Source organism: Anopheles darlingi, chromosome 2 (assembly GCF_943734745.1).
Source record: "Anopheles darlingi chromosome 2, idAnoDarlMG_H_01, whole genome shotgun sequence".
Taxonomy (NCBI): Eukaryota; Metazoa; Arthropoda; class Insecta; order Diptera; family Culicidae; genus Anopheles; species Anopheles darlingi.
Window position 1 is genome coordinate 81,836,153 of NC_064874.1, and position 16,930 is coordinate 81,853,082.

The following is a 16,930-nucleotide window of genomic DNA, read 5'->3' on the forward strand; positions in this document are numbered from 1 at the left end:
AGAGCTGGTGCTTCATTTCAAGACATTACGCAGAACAAATTCCAACCAACCCCGGTGCTGCCGCCTGGTGGTTTCAATCAAATTCCGCCGCCTGCACCATCGGCATCTTCTACCAAGAAAGAACCCTCGACCATTTCATCATCGACGGCGGCGGCGCATCATCGGAACACAAGGGAAGAAACGGACGTTCGCGAAGATCGGAAACAGAAGGATGCACGCCATTGGAGGAGGAATTGAGAAAGAATTCCTTCGCTTCTACTTTCGTACGCCTTTAGGGCACAAGGGCATAGGACAGGAAAGAACAGGGGAGAGTAGTCAGAAGACTGGAGGACTCTCCTCGAGCTCCTCCTATCTGATGATGCGCAACTCAAACAACCACAACGCAGCGCAAGGCAAGGCATCAAAACCAAATCATAGGCTTACTCGCCACCTTCGTCCTTCGACTGTTCGTTGCTGTTTTTGGGACTGGGCTTTATATCAAACTTAAACAACTCGCGCCGCGCCGCCAACACGATGCCTCCATTTTCTCCGATGGTAAACACAATCTTCGAGGTAAACAAACGATCGGTTAGCAGATAGCGATCCCGAAAGCGACCGTCTCGTCTCTCCCTCCACTACAAGGTTTATCCCTCTGGACGAAAGGGAAAAGCAGAAGAGAACGGAAAAGCAAACAAAAACGACGCGCACAGCGCGCCTGATCTGATGATCCTTACCACACGCGGTACCGCGCCGATCGTCTTCAACAAGCGATGCGAGAGATGGAAAATGAAAACGAAAGCTAAACGCTAGCAATACCTATGGGCAATAGAAGCTGCTGCAGGAGGAACAGGAAAAAAAGGGCGGAAAAAGGATCAAGGGCAAGGAAGAGACGACGACCAAGAAGAAGAGAAAGAGTTGAGAAAAGTAGATATTTAGAAGAACAGAGATACCAACCAGGTCTAACGAATAATCCCAAATTTTGAGGCACTAAAGTAAACAATCCACAAACGAAAGAAGATGCTCCGAGGACGCGACGCAAAACACGATACACACACACACGTACACACGCACACGCACGCAACACGGCGAACCGATCGCGGATGTGATCGCGCACGCACGCACGCACGCACGCACGATCACAGGATGTCACGGAAGCGCGGCCGCACTCTCGCGTTGTTTGGCGATCATGCAACGATCCCTTCTCTCGGTTGTTGTTGCTGTTGTTGTGTTTTACTAGCCGCGATCTCTAAACTTTTGTTTTCCACGAAAACGATATAGGAAAATAAATAAATACAGGAAAAGAAAAAACCCGAAACGCATTCAAGAGAGCCTTAGTGGCTCCGTTTGTAACGATCACCGCGCAACTTTCCAATAGTTGTCGAGGCAGAAATGGAAAATGGTCGGAAAATTATTTAATCACTCCACTGTTGCTTCCTCTCTCTCTCTCTCTCTTCTCTCTTTTCGCTTCCTCTTTGCTTCGCGGCTGCACTGCACTTTGCTAGAAATAGAACGGAATCGCAGCGCGTGCGCACACACTACCACTCAACAGAGACATGCACACACACACACATGCTCGGAAACGTGCGCGAATTTGCCTCATACACTGATCGCGATGATCGCAATGGAACGAAATGAAGGCGGTGTTGTGATGACGTAGATGAGAGCATGATAATGATGAAAACGATGATGATGATGATTGTGGAATATGTATCGGGAAGGGTCGAGAGCGCACAGAGACCACATGCACCACTCCTTCCCACACACAACATACACACCAACGCACACGAGATCGCGTCGCGCACAATCACTTCGCACACATTTAAGTTGCGATTTTCCCTCTGTTTCCGTTCGACGGTTCCGATCCACACAATTCAAGGATGCGCGCTCTCGATCACCCGGCGATCAACCTACACACACACACACACACGCGCACGAGAGGACACAGGCGTGGTTGTTGCAGCGACACAACCGAGAGCATTGCATTCGTTATCGCCCTCACACTACACACCATTAACACACCACCACCACCCACTGGCTGACTTATTTACCTTTCGCTTACCACGCACAACACATCACACACAAGAACAACATTAGAACGCGGAGAACCTGTGAAGCGCTGTCGAGCGACAAACAACGGGTGGGGAATAAAAAAAAAGGAAGAAACCAAATTAGCGCCACAAGAACGACTTAGAAGATCGCAGATGATAATGGTGGTGCTAACGACGCGATTTCATACGCAGAATGATCTTGTGATCCTCGCAGGGAGAAAAGCACCTAAAAACCATAATAATAAAGAGGATAATCGGGGAGAGAGATCGTCGTCGACGTCGACGGGGCAGGACATTATCATCATCACCAACAGCACACAACAACACCATCACCACCATCGTGTATTGATGACGCGCCCTTGGCGTGGCGATGCCAAGGAACGATCGCGCCATGGAAGGATAATCACAAATAATAACAGGAGCGAGGGACAAACAGAAAAGAAGAAGAGAAAAAGGGAAAACCACGAGAACACTAACGCACGCACGCACACGAGAATGTGCAGAGTGTTATGATGATGGTAGCATACACATATAGCAGCCACACACACACAACACATCATCATCATGTGGCGGTGGTGCATGCATCTCGGCGCGAGATCGGATTGCAATCGTGCGCGGGGTGCGGTGGTACGCGATGCACCGCATCGCAGCTCGATGTGTGTGTCAGCATAAAATTTTCGTTCCATTCTCGTTTCTCTTCCTCACACACTTCGCTCTCGCGTTATCTTCATCCGTAAGCAACGCGTTTCTTATAACTGCACACAACGAACCGTGGGTTCTGTGTTCGTTCTGTGTTCTGTTGGCAAATTCCTGCTGCTTCTTCTTCGCCTGGCATGCCACCACTTTATACTTGATGCAGAGTTCTGCTCTCTTTTTGCCATGGCATAGATTTAATCGCTGCGAATCACACACACACACATACACACACGATCAGGGACGTTTGCTTCGAGTGATTTGTGCGTTCTCGTTGGCAAGGAACCACACCTCAGGCCAGACATCATATCATCTTATTGTTTACTGGTGCAGGTTGCGCATCGAGCCTCTTTTTTTTTAGCATAGCTTTGCATCATTCGATCCCAATCTTCACTAGGGGGCATACTACGCGATCGAGCAAAAAGGAGAAAATATCGTTCTATTTCTTTCGCCATTTACGATGCAGCACCGCAGAGAGAGGGAGGCGTATGCGTCGTGGCCAGCACAACACACGTTCGGGGTGATAATAAAGCACTACTTTATCGTCGGTGGTGGTCAGCAGCACCAGCAGCAAGAGGGAAGGAAGAAGTGTCATCATATCGCGCAAATGTGTGACTTATCGCCCCTGGTAGTCGTTGCTGCTCGCCGCGTTTGTTGTTGTCGTACGCGCCTCACTCATCGTTTTCATTTAATAACGGAACGGAATCCAAACAACAAAAAAGGCGATCCCGAAAACGAATTGCAACTATCGGCTCAGAGTAGTATGTAAACAGGGTTCGTGTGCTACTCTTGATGATAAGCTTCTATTTCTTGGTGGCCCAACACTGGAGAAGGCACGTCCGATGGCACCAGAGCAAGCCATCATCATAGTCATCATCATCATCATCGACTACGAGGTGTGCTTGGTGCTGGCTGCGTTGGCCAAAAACGGGAATGTTGAAGGCACTTCACCACCACCTCCTAGAAGGCACACACTACTATTGGGTGGACGAACGCTGCGGATAAGAAGCGGCCAGAAGCGAACACAACACACAACGCAACGCACATAGAGCCAGCCCCTCAAAAGGTTCGCTCGCCGACCGGTTCCAGCTGGGCGGTGGCAGCAGCAGCAGCAGTCCAGCAACACCAACCCTCCCCCCGTCAGCAGCATAACACACTCGTCGCGTTCGTTCGTTCGTATGCTAGCTCTCTCTCTCTCTTGCTACAAACACCACATTAAGCGGACACGCACACAGCACCGTGGATTGTGGATTTCTATGTCGGCCTTTGGCTTTCTCTTATCGCTCTTCGCATAACTGCAAGGCACGACCACCACCATCATCATCATCACTTTTCGTCGTTCATAACTTCACTCCCGGACCGTTCCGTCCCGTTGCTGGCATCACCAACCAACAGCGCAAACAAATCGATCGACAGGCAGGCAGGCAGGCTGGCTGGCAGGCAGTGGCCAACCCCCCGCAAGAACTTGTTTCTCTGGTCAGGTCAGGGAGGATTGAGATTTCGGAAGTCGAAGTCGAAGTCTTCAGCAGCTCTGTGCATCGCCAGCCAGCCAGCCAGCCGGTTATGCTCTCTGTGTATTCCGACTATCTATCACCGCACGCAATAATACCAACAGAGAATGCAAACACATCGTCACACACACACCACAGCGACACTCTCTAGAGAAACTTGTGTTGGGCATTGGATTGTTGTGTGTGGAATGGAAGAGGTTGTTATCAAACACACCAACCCAGGGCAACGGGACCACCGGTGGTGGGGGTATATCTTTGTCTTCCCCCGCCCTCATCATCACCACCGTCTCCACCACGGGGTATATAAGGATGATGATCATGCATCATCTCACCGCGATTACACACTACTACTATACGCGATACACGGTGGGACACCAATTATGCAATCCAAGGAACCGGACATTATTTCGCCGGATAGCATCATTCTTTCCTGCTTTTGGCTCAATATTTTTTTTTGGGGTTTGGCGGCTCGATGAAGATCGTGTCACGCGTCAGAACCGATGGTGTTCGCACACACACACACGCGCACGGTAAAGCTGCACGATGATCACGACACAGCAGCACACACAGTGACAGTGACAGTGACGAGATAATACTGCGTAGTTCTGCGCCGGTTCACACAACACAACACAAGAAGATGGCGAAGAGCACGGAACGTTTTTCTTTGGTTTATGTAGAACAAAATCCGCGACACACACCAACAGAGCAAGCGTTTTGAAAGTTGGACATTTCGAAACTGGAATCACAATTTGTGACGGGAACACGCGGCACTACCTAACGGAATAATAACCGGATCGAATGTTCGCGATACTGCGACGTACACACACGTACGGGGATGATGATGTACTACCTTCTCTCTTGCTGCTGCTACTACTGCTGTTACTGCTGCTGCTGCTGCTGCCGCTGCTACTATCCGTTGTTTAGCACCGTTGCTCACGAATGACGAACTCAAACCCGACGACCCAGACTCAAGACACCCGCCACCGCATCATCTCGTGTACCATCCTTCAATCGACCGAGAGAGAGAGCGCCAGAAAGAGAGAGCGCGAGAGAGAGCGCTGGGTGACAACAACAACCCCTTCCTTTTGTCCTCGTGTTGTGTGAGTGACCGACGACCACACGAAGAGCTGCTCTTCGGTTCGGAGAAACCGAGAAACAAAGAGGAAAAGCGATGAGAGAACGTCCGACTATACCGGACGGATTTCCACCTCCTCCCAACTCCCCTTTCCAAAGCTTCGTCCATGACAACCGAAAGCTCAAAATGAGAGAGCGAGAGGGCGCGCTGACAAGAGAGAGAGAGCTTTGTCGTGAGTGAGCGAGTGCGTGTGTCAAGAAGAAGTGTGGGTTAACCTTACCCCACATACCGTCGGCCCACAACCAAACACTCTACACCCCACAAACCACCAGCCCCACTAATAAAAAAAAAAACAGGTACGCGGGCGCGCGTGTGTGTGTGCGTGTGGCCGCATCGACGAGGCCGGAACCGCGGTCGCTCGCTCGGTTTAGAGTTGTGTTACTCTCGAACGCCACCATTGTTTTCATTGTGACCCTGTGCCCAATTCGCGGTGTGCTTGTGTTCTATACCGATCTCCGCGCACACGACCACGACCACGACCACGACGATGAAGGGTGGTGGTGTGCGCGCTGGCGGCCTCTTCCTCGGATGGACGCATCCGATCATCCATCGTCAAAAGGCGACTCCACCGTTCCGTGTGGTGTTCACCTGTGCCGGTGCCGAACCACCGCTTGCTTTGACGTACACACGCTTAGTAACACAACGCGCGCACTGGTGTAGTGGTGCGCGCTCTGGTTGGTTGAGAGAGCATGGAGTCGGGGGGGGGGGCAAAACCTAAGCAACCCTGGCACAGTAAAGAAAGGTTGTTGTGTAGCTGCTGTAGCTGACGTTGACGTAGCACACGACTCGACTCTGATCGACTCGATCAAATAAGCGAACAGCACCGGCATGTGTGTGTGTGTGTGTGTAGAGATCCCCAGCGGTAGCGGGATGGAGGGTGTTGTGGGATGGAGGGTTGCAACATGTCGATGGCTGTTATTTGAGACAGTTTGAAATACCTGAGCGATCCCCGCATAAAGGTAGCAATTCACAACCCCGCAGCACACCACACACTATACGGTGGTGGATTTTTTTTTCCAACGAATGTAATGATGATCCTCCTCCCCTCCTTCTGGGCGTTATTTGCATTTCGGATCGTTTACAGAGGCGAGGGGACTTAACGTTTAAATCGGGCGCAAACGGCGTTTTTAAGAGTTGTTTGTACAGTTTTGAAGATAGTAAATAAAAAAAAAATGTACATTGTTCAAACAAGCTTTTGCGATGTAAAGTCCATCCCTCAGACAATGCTATACACGAGAAGATTTTTTTTAAACGGAAAGGGTTTTTTTTGCATATTTGCTTGAAATCCAAGCTATTAAAAAAAAGAAATATAGCATAAATTAATAATCAAAATATCAATGAATTTGAAAGCAAAACACACCAACAAAAGCCACCAACGAATGTAATAAATACACTCCCACAAATTAATCCGTCAATGGTGTATAACAATAATTTTCAGAACATTAAAAAAAAATCGGCAATGTGAGCAACAGAGTTTCGATATTATGATGACCTTCACAAAAATTTGATAACATGACTATTGGGAAAACATCTTTACAGTTTTGAGCCAAACGTTTGACTTAGAATACCCGACAGGATCCGTTCCGAAAACATAATTGACGTCGTTGAGGATCTTTGAAATAAAGCATTCAATTTTCGAACCAAACAATACGTTAACTGGTAATCAGAAAACAATAAAACAAATAAAACCTACCCGATAGCAACAACATTTACTCAAACGGCTGCAGGTGGAACAATTCCCATTAATGGGCAGATATATAATGAAATGCTAATATCAAACATTACTTTAATTGATGTTAAACCAGCCACCAGCCGGGACCACAATTGGCATTCAGTGGGTAGCGGCGACGACGACGATCGGGCGCGGATGCGCCATTTACGCGAAACAATCTGCTGGCGCCCCCTTCGAAGCCGCATGCATGCATCATATGATGGTTTCGCCGAAGCGCAGCACCAGCACCAGCACCGGCATTGCATGCCTGCCTAATCGCTACACAACCAGCCAATGATACGACGATGGCGGCAATAAAGGTCACTCTCTACGTGATAACTGAGCAGAATTAATTTTCATTCGATCGTAACGAGATTAACCACCGCGCGATCGCCTTGGACATCGCCCCGCCGCGCGCTTATAACACCCGAGAGTGCGCTGAGTGGCGCCTCCATCGTTGGTCGTGCGTACGAAAATTGCATCATTCGTCGTAGTCGTCGTCGTCGTCGTCGGATGGGTTGCAGCACAGAGAGAGAGAGGGCGCGCGCACGTGAGATACCTTCCAAAGAGTGGAGAAAGATGCGACGATTCCTCGGAGCATGAGCTCCAATCTCTCGTGGTGCAATGGTGGAAACCTACTGCCGTGTTCCGTCCGTGGTTGTTGCCAGGCCATGCCGAGCCATTTCTTCTCAAACAGCTCAAACCGATCGCCCCACCACCATCATCATCATCATCATCAGCATGATGCCAGCGCATCATTCTGGGGTTGAGAAGAAAATCGAGAAACACGAAACTCGGGTTCTGGGTGTGGTGGAACGGGAACGGGAACTGGTTTGTGGCTTGTGGTGTTTGACGCATCTGCGAGGATGGACATTGCTGCAGCACGACGAGCGCACCGACCACAACGACAGTGGAAGAGAGAGATGAGCGATGGCCACGACGACGACGACCACGACACCACATCACGAATATGCGCCGCCGAACGCAGCAAACATGTGGCACCCGCCGCGTCGCTGCCGCTGCTAATGATAATGAAGATCACAACAGTGATAATGGTAATGGGAGGATGGCTGCTCTCGTCTTCCAAACACTCTTTTCGTCTTCTTCTGGAGAAGGGGTAGGTGGTGGTTCCGCCTTAAGGGGTTTTGTCGGCAATTGTCGGCTCCACTTGCACGTCGCGTGCCTGAAGAAGTGCACCCGGGAATGTCATTTTCTGGCTCTTCAAAATATCTTTTATGTGCGCTACTGTGTTACGCTTTGTATGGCATACTGTGGCTGTGTTCTGGGCATACTGCCGGAGTCTAAAGGGAGCTACCGGACCTCTACTACCGGAATCTAAAGGGAAATCCCTTAGAAGTTAATAGATGCACGGGGAATATGGAACTCGATCTCGAGTCTGATGAGAACTGGTATTCGAAGTGACTGACATGAAATTACCTAGAACAATCACGCCTCTCTCTCCTCCTCCTCCTCCTCCTCCTCCTCACCATCGTGACCTTCCTCCTCCTGTTGGCCAAGAACACAAGTTGTTGAAAATGGATTCATCAATCAAGCAGCTCAAGCGGCGAACCTAGAGGAACACTTTACCATGAACCATAACGACACAATGACGGCCATGGTCGTGCTTCCCCCCGTCTGGCCTCTCTACATCTCGTGTGATTCCCAGCCACCCATCGTGCATAGTGCACCTGCCTCTCGTATATGCCACCACACAAGCGAAAGGTCTTTCGTCAAACGGTATCCAACACACCACCACCTTCACTAGAGCGCATCGTTTCCTCTCATCCATCTCACACGCAGGTCGAGGTGCTGTGTTGCAGCTGCTGCACACAGATTTTCCATTCCCCCCCTTTGCACGCTTCCCTTTAATTAATTGGTTTTAATGTATGCGCATTATTATGCCGGTTGGTGGCAACGAGAGCGAGAGAGAGCGAGAGAGAGAGACTAGAGGAACTGCACGGTGACGGGGATAAACCAATCTTCTCCGCTTGTACATCATATCATCTCATAGCACACCACACACACACTCGGGAAAGTCTGCTGGTGCCGTTGGGAAAATGGAGAAAGAATGATCCAGAGAAAAGGGAGAAGAAAGAGACCAAAGGCTTTCTTTCTCTCTCCCTCTCTCTCTGTCTAGAGAGCTTTTCCAATTCGTTGTCGTAGGTTGGGACAAGGAAAATGTGGAACGCCAACCCTATCGGATCGATTGGTGTCTGGCCAGGCCACGACCAGGCGATTGCGCTTCCGATGAAGCAATGCTTTTGTTGCATGAGTTTATTAGGAAGTAACGATCGCAGCCAGCGCATAAGCAACAATCGGGAGGGTCGAAGGGGCGCTGTTTCCGAATCCAGAAACATTCCATCCAACAGATAGTCTGGAGAACACGGCCACCGAGAGCATAGGGAGCACATGGATGCATGCACACACTTGTGCTCATGTGCTGGTGCTAGAACAAAGGTACGATAATGCTCGCACTGCTCTTGCTTGCTGGCATTACACTCTGGCATTATCAATTTGTGCTGCGAAGGCATCTCCTCTCCTCCGGATCTCGACCCGTCTGTCTGGCAAATATGCGCAGGCGAGGCAGGCGCCACCGGCATTCTTCTCCTCGGTGATGATGCTACTCCAACCGTACATACAAACTAACGGGAGCTTTGGCTCAATCTTTCTCCTCCTGCACACACATTAATTATTGCTCTCTGCTCAGCAGCAACAGCAGCAGCAGCAGCAGCAGCAGCAGCGCAGCATTAACATATTGCGCCGCCTCCTCTCACCGTTCCCCTTTTCCCGTGCTTTGGAAGGCAGCGGTGAAGAGAGGTAACAACAACAGCTGGTACCATCACCATCGCGCTCGCTGGTGGCTTGCGGGATTGTTAGTAAGTGTTGTGTGTGTCTGGCTAGGAATAGGAATGGACAAAAAAAATTAATTCACAACATGATCTAGCCCCTCACACACCCTCACGGCAGGCAGGCAGGCAGGCAGCGTATAATTTATGTTGTTTAGTGCGATTTGTATGCAGTTCTTCCTTCGGCCGCAGTAGCAGCAGCAGCAAATAATGTGAACAAATTCGCAAAAAGAAAAAAGGGAAAAAATGAAAAACCACACAACCACCACCACCCACCCACCCACCCACCCAGATTGAATCGATTTAAGATGCGATGGAGATCGGAGCGAGCAGTGCGCGGTCTGCATGCATGTTGTTGATGCACCCCCGATAGCACGCGGGAAAAAAGGTGGGAAAACCCCGCATCCTGCTCTGCTTTCAATCGGGGGCGGCCGACACAAGATTTGGGATGCAATCGGCGTTGGGTGAAGGGAGGGAGCGGGCGCTCGACGACAACCATACTTATTCATATCGCGTGTCACATGGTCATATTAAAACAGAAACAGAGCCCGCCCCAACAACGGTTATCATCTCCGGCTCCGTTGTCTATCGCAGCGATAGAGGATGATGATCGTCGTCGCGCGACGGTTATTATTGAAGTTTTGAAAAATGCATTTACCGTTCTATCTCCCTTATCATAACATAACCAAATGTTACCCATTTTACCGTCCGAAGAGCTATGATAAGATTTCAATCGATTAGATTAAGTAATGAATCCAAGTAACAGTTGTATATAGGAGATTAATTTGAAACAGATACCATTATGCTTGTTCAGCATTTATCTTGAAATGAACACAAGATGAGTTATACCAAAATGCAAAAAACCAAAATGTTTCGCATTTCAATTATCGTCACGGCACAAGTTTAGATGCCTACACGCGCATTACCTTTCTTATGCAAACAAAACAAAAAGGATATTAAAATTCATGAGCATGCCGCCGGTTGAAATAATGAATCTGAACGATATACCGATGGATAAAAGACTGCTAAAGCCGCAAAAAATGCCTTAAATATGCTTAACTAGGAGACCCTAGGAATATATTCTGTAAATCTGGTTGCATTCACACACAGACCTGCATTGAACTTGCTCGTACATAAAAGAAATCGAAAATAGTTTATCTAACTGACAAATTAATAAAGAAGTTAAAAGATGGAATGGAAATAAACAAATAAATAAAAATACTATAGAAAATCAATATTACATGTTAAAAAAAAACTTGTCTAACAACATACGAATACACCTGGTACAAAACATGATAATCCTAGCAAAAAGAACGAATAATTGCTCCAAAACAAACCGAAATGAAACCCATATTACTGCAATCTGCAAGACGCCATCACTATGCAACATACCAAGAGATTTGCATTTCAACTGATCCAACTACAATCACGGTAGCTAAGGGTAGCTCGGCGTTCAAGTGTGTGAAGAGTAGTGTCATAAAACCTGACTTATCGTGCGCCTTCCACACCCGGTTTGATGAGGTTTACTAGTGGGGCCCCCATCACCGTCCGTACACTAACCGCAATCATACTGACGAAAGCTCACGCACAGAAGACGCATTTGCCTACGTGTCTCCATCCAAATAACGTACCACCCGGCGACGACGATAACAACGACACGTGTGCAGCAAACCCCGACAGACGATAGAGCAAATGCTTGTGTAATGGGACACCCGCAAACGGATAAGTGAAAAGAGGCATTTTCGCAAAAAGCTTTGCTCGTGTGTGCTGCTTGCCAAGAGGCGGCAAGGCATTACAGATTATGTCTACCTTCATGGAACGGTTATAGACCAGGCTATCGTATCACACAGACCGAGCGAGCACGAGGAGTTGTAGTTTCTTGTAAAGAAAGTTCTTCCCAAAACTGGAAGAATAGAATGTCTGTTGGACGAACATTGTTCGAGGAACCGGCTGTTCCTGCTGCTGGTGCTGCTACTGCTTGTTAGCGCATAAACGATTACAAAATATTATCGAACGTAGCAAATCTCACTTCCTGCGCACAAATCGAAGCGCCAACAACAAGTCGGCAGAAGCAGCAAAGCAAATCAATCCCGAGCGAGCGTCTATTTTATGATTTTCTGCGAGCAAACGAGCTGAGACAAACCTGCCACCAGACGATGACGACGAACGACGACGGCGGAGGAAGATAAGTGAGGAAGTGCTGGAATGGGTCACGTCGTATCGAGCGACCGCACGCTCTTCTCCTCTGCTTTTGCAACAATGTCTGCAGCGCACTCATCAAATCCCATCCGAAACAACCGCCGCCGTTGTGGTACAACAAGATCTTCCGTCCGGTTATACCACCCGTCGGTTGTCGCCGGGTCGGTGGTGGTGGCGGTGGCGGAAGTTTCGAAGAAATGGCAACACAACCTCTGGCAAGACTGGATCTGCTGTAGAGTGCACATCACCACTTCTCGTACGTCGCCAACCAGCTGTCGGGCGTACCGACGATGACGAGGACGAGCAGCATAGGGGGTGCAACATCGATATCGTGCTACTTCTTCTTCTTCTTCTCCTTCGAAGGAAGGTATATACACACATATACACCTTAAGGAACACCGAGATATGTTGCCAGAAATTGTGAATCGAAAGAGAAGCAACAGAAGGAAATTCGATCGCCCTCCAACTTGGCCTCTATCTTGCGCGACAGCGATGGGGATAGCGGAGCTATTGACTGGTTGTCAGTTGATGGACACGCCAAGATCAGAACCAGACCAGACCTGAATGGGGAATTCGATGGTCCAGGTCGAGGGGGCTTTTGTGTATCATTGTGATTACTCCTAGACATCATCCTCGGTGTATCTTATGAAAAAGATAATGGATCTCTCCCTCACTAAACGGGGGACTACTGTAACGGAGATATCCAATCATGCTGCTGCTGCTGCTCCGTCGTCCGTCGTTACCGGTGGCCGGTATTAATGTCGCTACGAATTGCGATTACACTTGAGTTTAATAAAATTGAAGGTTTTTGCAACCAAAAGGCCAACACACAGGTATGCAAATATGCCATCAAACACACAAACACACACATTCTTCGAAGCAATGACAAATAAAGAACGCAGCGTGTGTCACTCCAATGTACCGTTTATTGCGGCCGAACGACGAAGCGCCATAAAACTAATGGGACCCACGGAGTGACGCGTCGCGATCATCAAAAACACGCGAGCGCGAGCATAAACAAGAATATCCTTTAAAAAGCTAGCACCCAAAGTACCTCATAAAAACAACCTCTGCCATTACAGTGATGGGTGCAGCGAGCGAGCGAGCGCGCGTGCTTGGAATGCACCAGAAGCAGGACGGCGCATGCATGCACCACCATACGCGCGCGTGTGTGTGCCTGCTGTGCGGTTTTGGGCTTCGTTTACGTTGTGAGGATGTTGTCACCGGTTTAAGTGCTTCGCTTGGTAACACGTTTGGTTTCATAGTTCGGCCGGCCATAACGGTCGGCCAGGCCAGCAAAAGCCGGAAGCAACCTTCTGCTAGCAGGATTACACTGACTGACTGGCTGACGATGGCATCATCTTGAGTGTTTAACGAAGATGACGCTAGCGCTAATTGGGGATGCATCTCGAAGACAGATTGGCCAGGCCAGGCTAATTAAGGATTAAGGTGCACCACCACCCAGCATCTTCTTCTCATCGAACAGACGGCGAACGGCGATGATGTTGCTTCGGGGTGTCTCTTGCAACGTCTAGTATCTCGCACGGATAATCAATTTGTCTGTGTTTTGCTCAATTGACGCGCACGCACACACATACACACCTGGTGGCGTCACCGCGGGTTGTTCCTCTCCCAAGCGCTCTATCGGACGTCGATCAACGGATTGATGATGTTGCTGCGACGCACGTTTACCGGCGGAAGGGGAGACGGCTTCTCCGGGCCACGGCGCCAGGCTGTAGTATTTACCTAATTAGACATTAGACGGCCACCTTCCTTCTGCACTGCTGCTACTGCTGCTGCTGCTGCTACTGCTCGAACAAAGACCATTCCATCGTTCCGTTCCTGGTTCCTGGTGCTACTCAGCATAAAGTGCCGCGTCACGGTTGGCAATTAATTTCTTCTGCCTCAACTGACGACGAATGGTGCAGCAGCAGCAGCAGCAGCAGCGATTACATTATGGTTCATTCGTCGTGGCGGTGAGGTGGTGAAGCACACTCCAAAGCACGAATTCAATCGTCGCCCTCGTCGTCATCGTTCGATTTCGACGGCAATTATGATCTAGAGACTTCCCCTTTCAGAAGCGGGCGCCACGGCCACGTGGAACTGTGTTTTGGATTACGAAAAATCATTTTGTGGTAAAGCGTTTTCATAAAAAGCTATTAGTTGACTAATTAACCCCCGTCGTGACTGCTGCGACAGTTGACATTAACTGTCATCATTGATTCCATTACTTAACTACAGATAGCAGGCTGCAGCATCAGCTGCAAATGTAGCATTATGTTACAGGTAGCATACAAATGTTTAAGGTGACATACCTAGCCCTAAATCCAAATTATCAAAGAGTTTATGTTTATGATCTACATTTGAATGTGAATGATCAGTGTTTAATGATCTACAAGATCAAAACATCCTAGTTTATGACAACAGCAACAGCAGCAGCGCTTTGCACATCTCACCTTCACCACTCCATGGGCACCAGAAGAAGCGAACGCAACTGGGGCGTAGACTAATTATGACAAAAAGTGTGTTTTCCAGCATCTGAATGAATGAGAGGAGCAAATGCTTTTGCTTAACTAACCGAAACTAATCAGAGAATGTTGTACACCACCACTAGAGGACCGGAAAAGGGTGGTGGTGGTGGTGGCCGCCTATCGAGTGCCTTCTTCGGTGAAATAACATTGGCGACGGCGATGGCGATATGGCAGCAGCAGCACTTGGGTTTGGTGAAGGTATATTTTCCTCTCAGGTGACTCACACCACTATCGAAGCGGTGGTCCTCCATCTTCTTCTCTTCCCCCGTTATCCATGACAAAGAAGTAACCAACTTGCCGCTGCCGCCACTGCCGCCTCGCTTACTGTTTGTTGTTTGTTGCTGTTCGATTGTTGTGGCAAACAGAGCAATTAGAGCAGTTGCCAATTAAGAAGGGCGTCAGCGGTTCTGCAAAAGATGCTCGACGGCGATCATCAGTGTTACCTTCCTTCCTTCCCTCGGGGGATGATGGGTTGAGATTTATTATTTACAAAACGAGGTCCGAAATCGACTGGTGATGGTTCATTTCACAATTACTCTGTTTACTTTTCATCTACAAATTGATTGAAACTTCGCTTTCTTCATAATGGACACGGGGGAAATAAAACTCGTAGAAGTATCTACCTCAGCTTCCGGAAACTAGAAGCTACAAGTCCACAGGATTCAGACATTCAAATCCTTATTCCACAATGAGCTGTTGTGTACTACTACCGCCACTCTCCGCAACCTTCAACTACTGCAAGCCTTCAAAATTCAAGCAAGAAAAATCATAAATCGAAGGTAGTCCTTTGTCACGATACGTTATCATCTTGCGCGCTTGAGTGGCTTTGCGAAGCTTGAAGGTTCTCCTCCATCGTTCATCGTCATTGTTTCCAAGGATCTCCACAGAGTGTGAGTATTGTGTAGAGTGTTGCTGTGTTGACCAAATCATCGCTCGATTTCCGAGCGCTGTTTGTCCACACATTGTGCGATTCTTTTGCGGAGAGCGGAACACCTCCGGTGCACTACGGAACGAATCAATGGAACGGATTGTTCCCAAGGAGCGCCAGCGAGTGACAGTTGTGTGTGGCAAAAAAGCAAAGGCGCTCGCGGCTAACACACTCATAACCCGCGTACGATCGTACAACCAACAACCACTTTCCAGACACAACGGGAGAGAGAGAACAACGGCGGCGGCGGCGGCAACTGATCTCTCTCTTTCTTGAGCAAGGACATAATGCATTGCGCATTGGTTGGCTGCTGCCGACGACGACGCAGACAACGACGACGACGACAACGCAATAATTAAACCTCGGTTTAATTGGGCATCACAAATTGAAAAGTATCCAACCATGAGCCATCAACAGAGGCGCGGCGGCTGCACTCGGCACAACACACCGAGAGGCATCATACTGCTCTAAGTCACGCAAACGACGAATGACACTCCCGCGGGGGACCGCCAGGTGGAACACCAAGGAACATAAACACAACCTAGCTGTTAGGTATTAATGCCGTGTTTGCGCTTCAACAAAATGGCCATTGAGCGGCGCTCTCGGTAGCATAATATTGCGAGCAAATTTCAAGGCAGGCTACAACACTTTGTAAAGGTCCAAAATACGATCGAGCCGAATCAAACGGAAAGAAAGTATGATGAAAAAAGGGAAAAATGGAGACATTCTACAACCGTTTTCGCGATCTTGTTTCTCCATCGACTCCGGGGGCAGCTGTCTGTTCTCCCCCACCCTCCCGGGGGGGCAATCAATTGGTTGATCATGTGCAAACGATCATATGACGATCGTTTCACCAACCCATTATTCGTTTCTCTCTCTTCTTCTCTCGATCTCCACACTTTTGCTCTCGATCCTCTCGGTGGTCGCAGTGTTGTGCGCTCTCTTTCTCTCTTCCTCTCTTGTGATCATGAGCAACACTATTGTTGATCGTTTGTTGTTACACTCCCACAGCAGCTACAGGTGTTTTGAAGGTGTGTTCGCGACTCGACACAGTGAAGATACCGCCTCAAACCAACGCCACAGAACATACACCCAATGAAGTGTCTTCATCGGCCTCGTCACGCACTTTTGCACGGATTCACGGAACTTCACCTGCATCTGTGTTTGTTGCCTGAGGTGGTATTGGTTACAGAGGAAGTTACAATACATAAAAAAAACACACACAAAGGGGGGAAAAAAAAAGAACAGAACAACAATAATATAACCACAAACACACAAACGCGAAATACAGAAGAAAAAAATGTGTGTCAAGGAGAGAAGGCCCCCGCCACAGCACCAGCAGCAACAGC

General features: G+C 48.8%; 1 protein-coding gene across 6 annotated transcripts in view; it reads right to left on the reverse strand.

The window, feature by feature from the left end:
* The window catches only part of LOC125949811 (nuclear receptor coactivator 2), a 127,269-nt gene that overhangs the window by 87,994 nt on the left and 22,345 nt on the right, over positions 1 to 16,930 (reverse strand). Inside the window, exons 1-3 of one of the 6 annotated variants that reach the window (XM_049677188.1) lie at positions 5,082 to 5,127; positions 2,028 to 2,095; positions 934 to 1,230 (exon numbers count right to left, since the gene is read on the reverse strand). The exons of 1 other annotated variant lie outside the window; for it this stretch is intronic. The gene's annotated coding sequence lies outside the window, so the exon portion shown is untranslated. 4 more of the 6 variants (XM_049677193.1, XM_049677186.1, XM_049677189.1 and 1 more) reach the window with 4 other exon arrangements.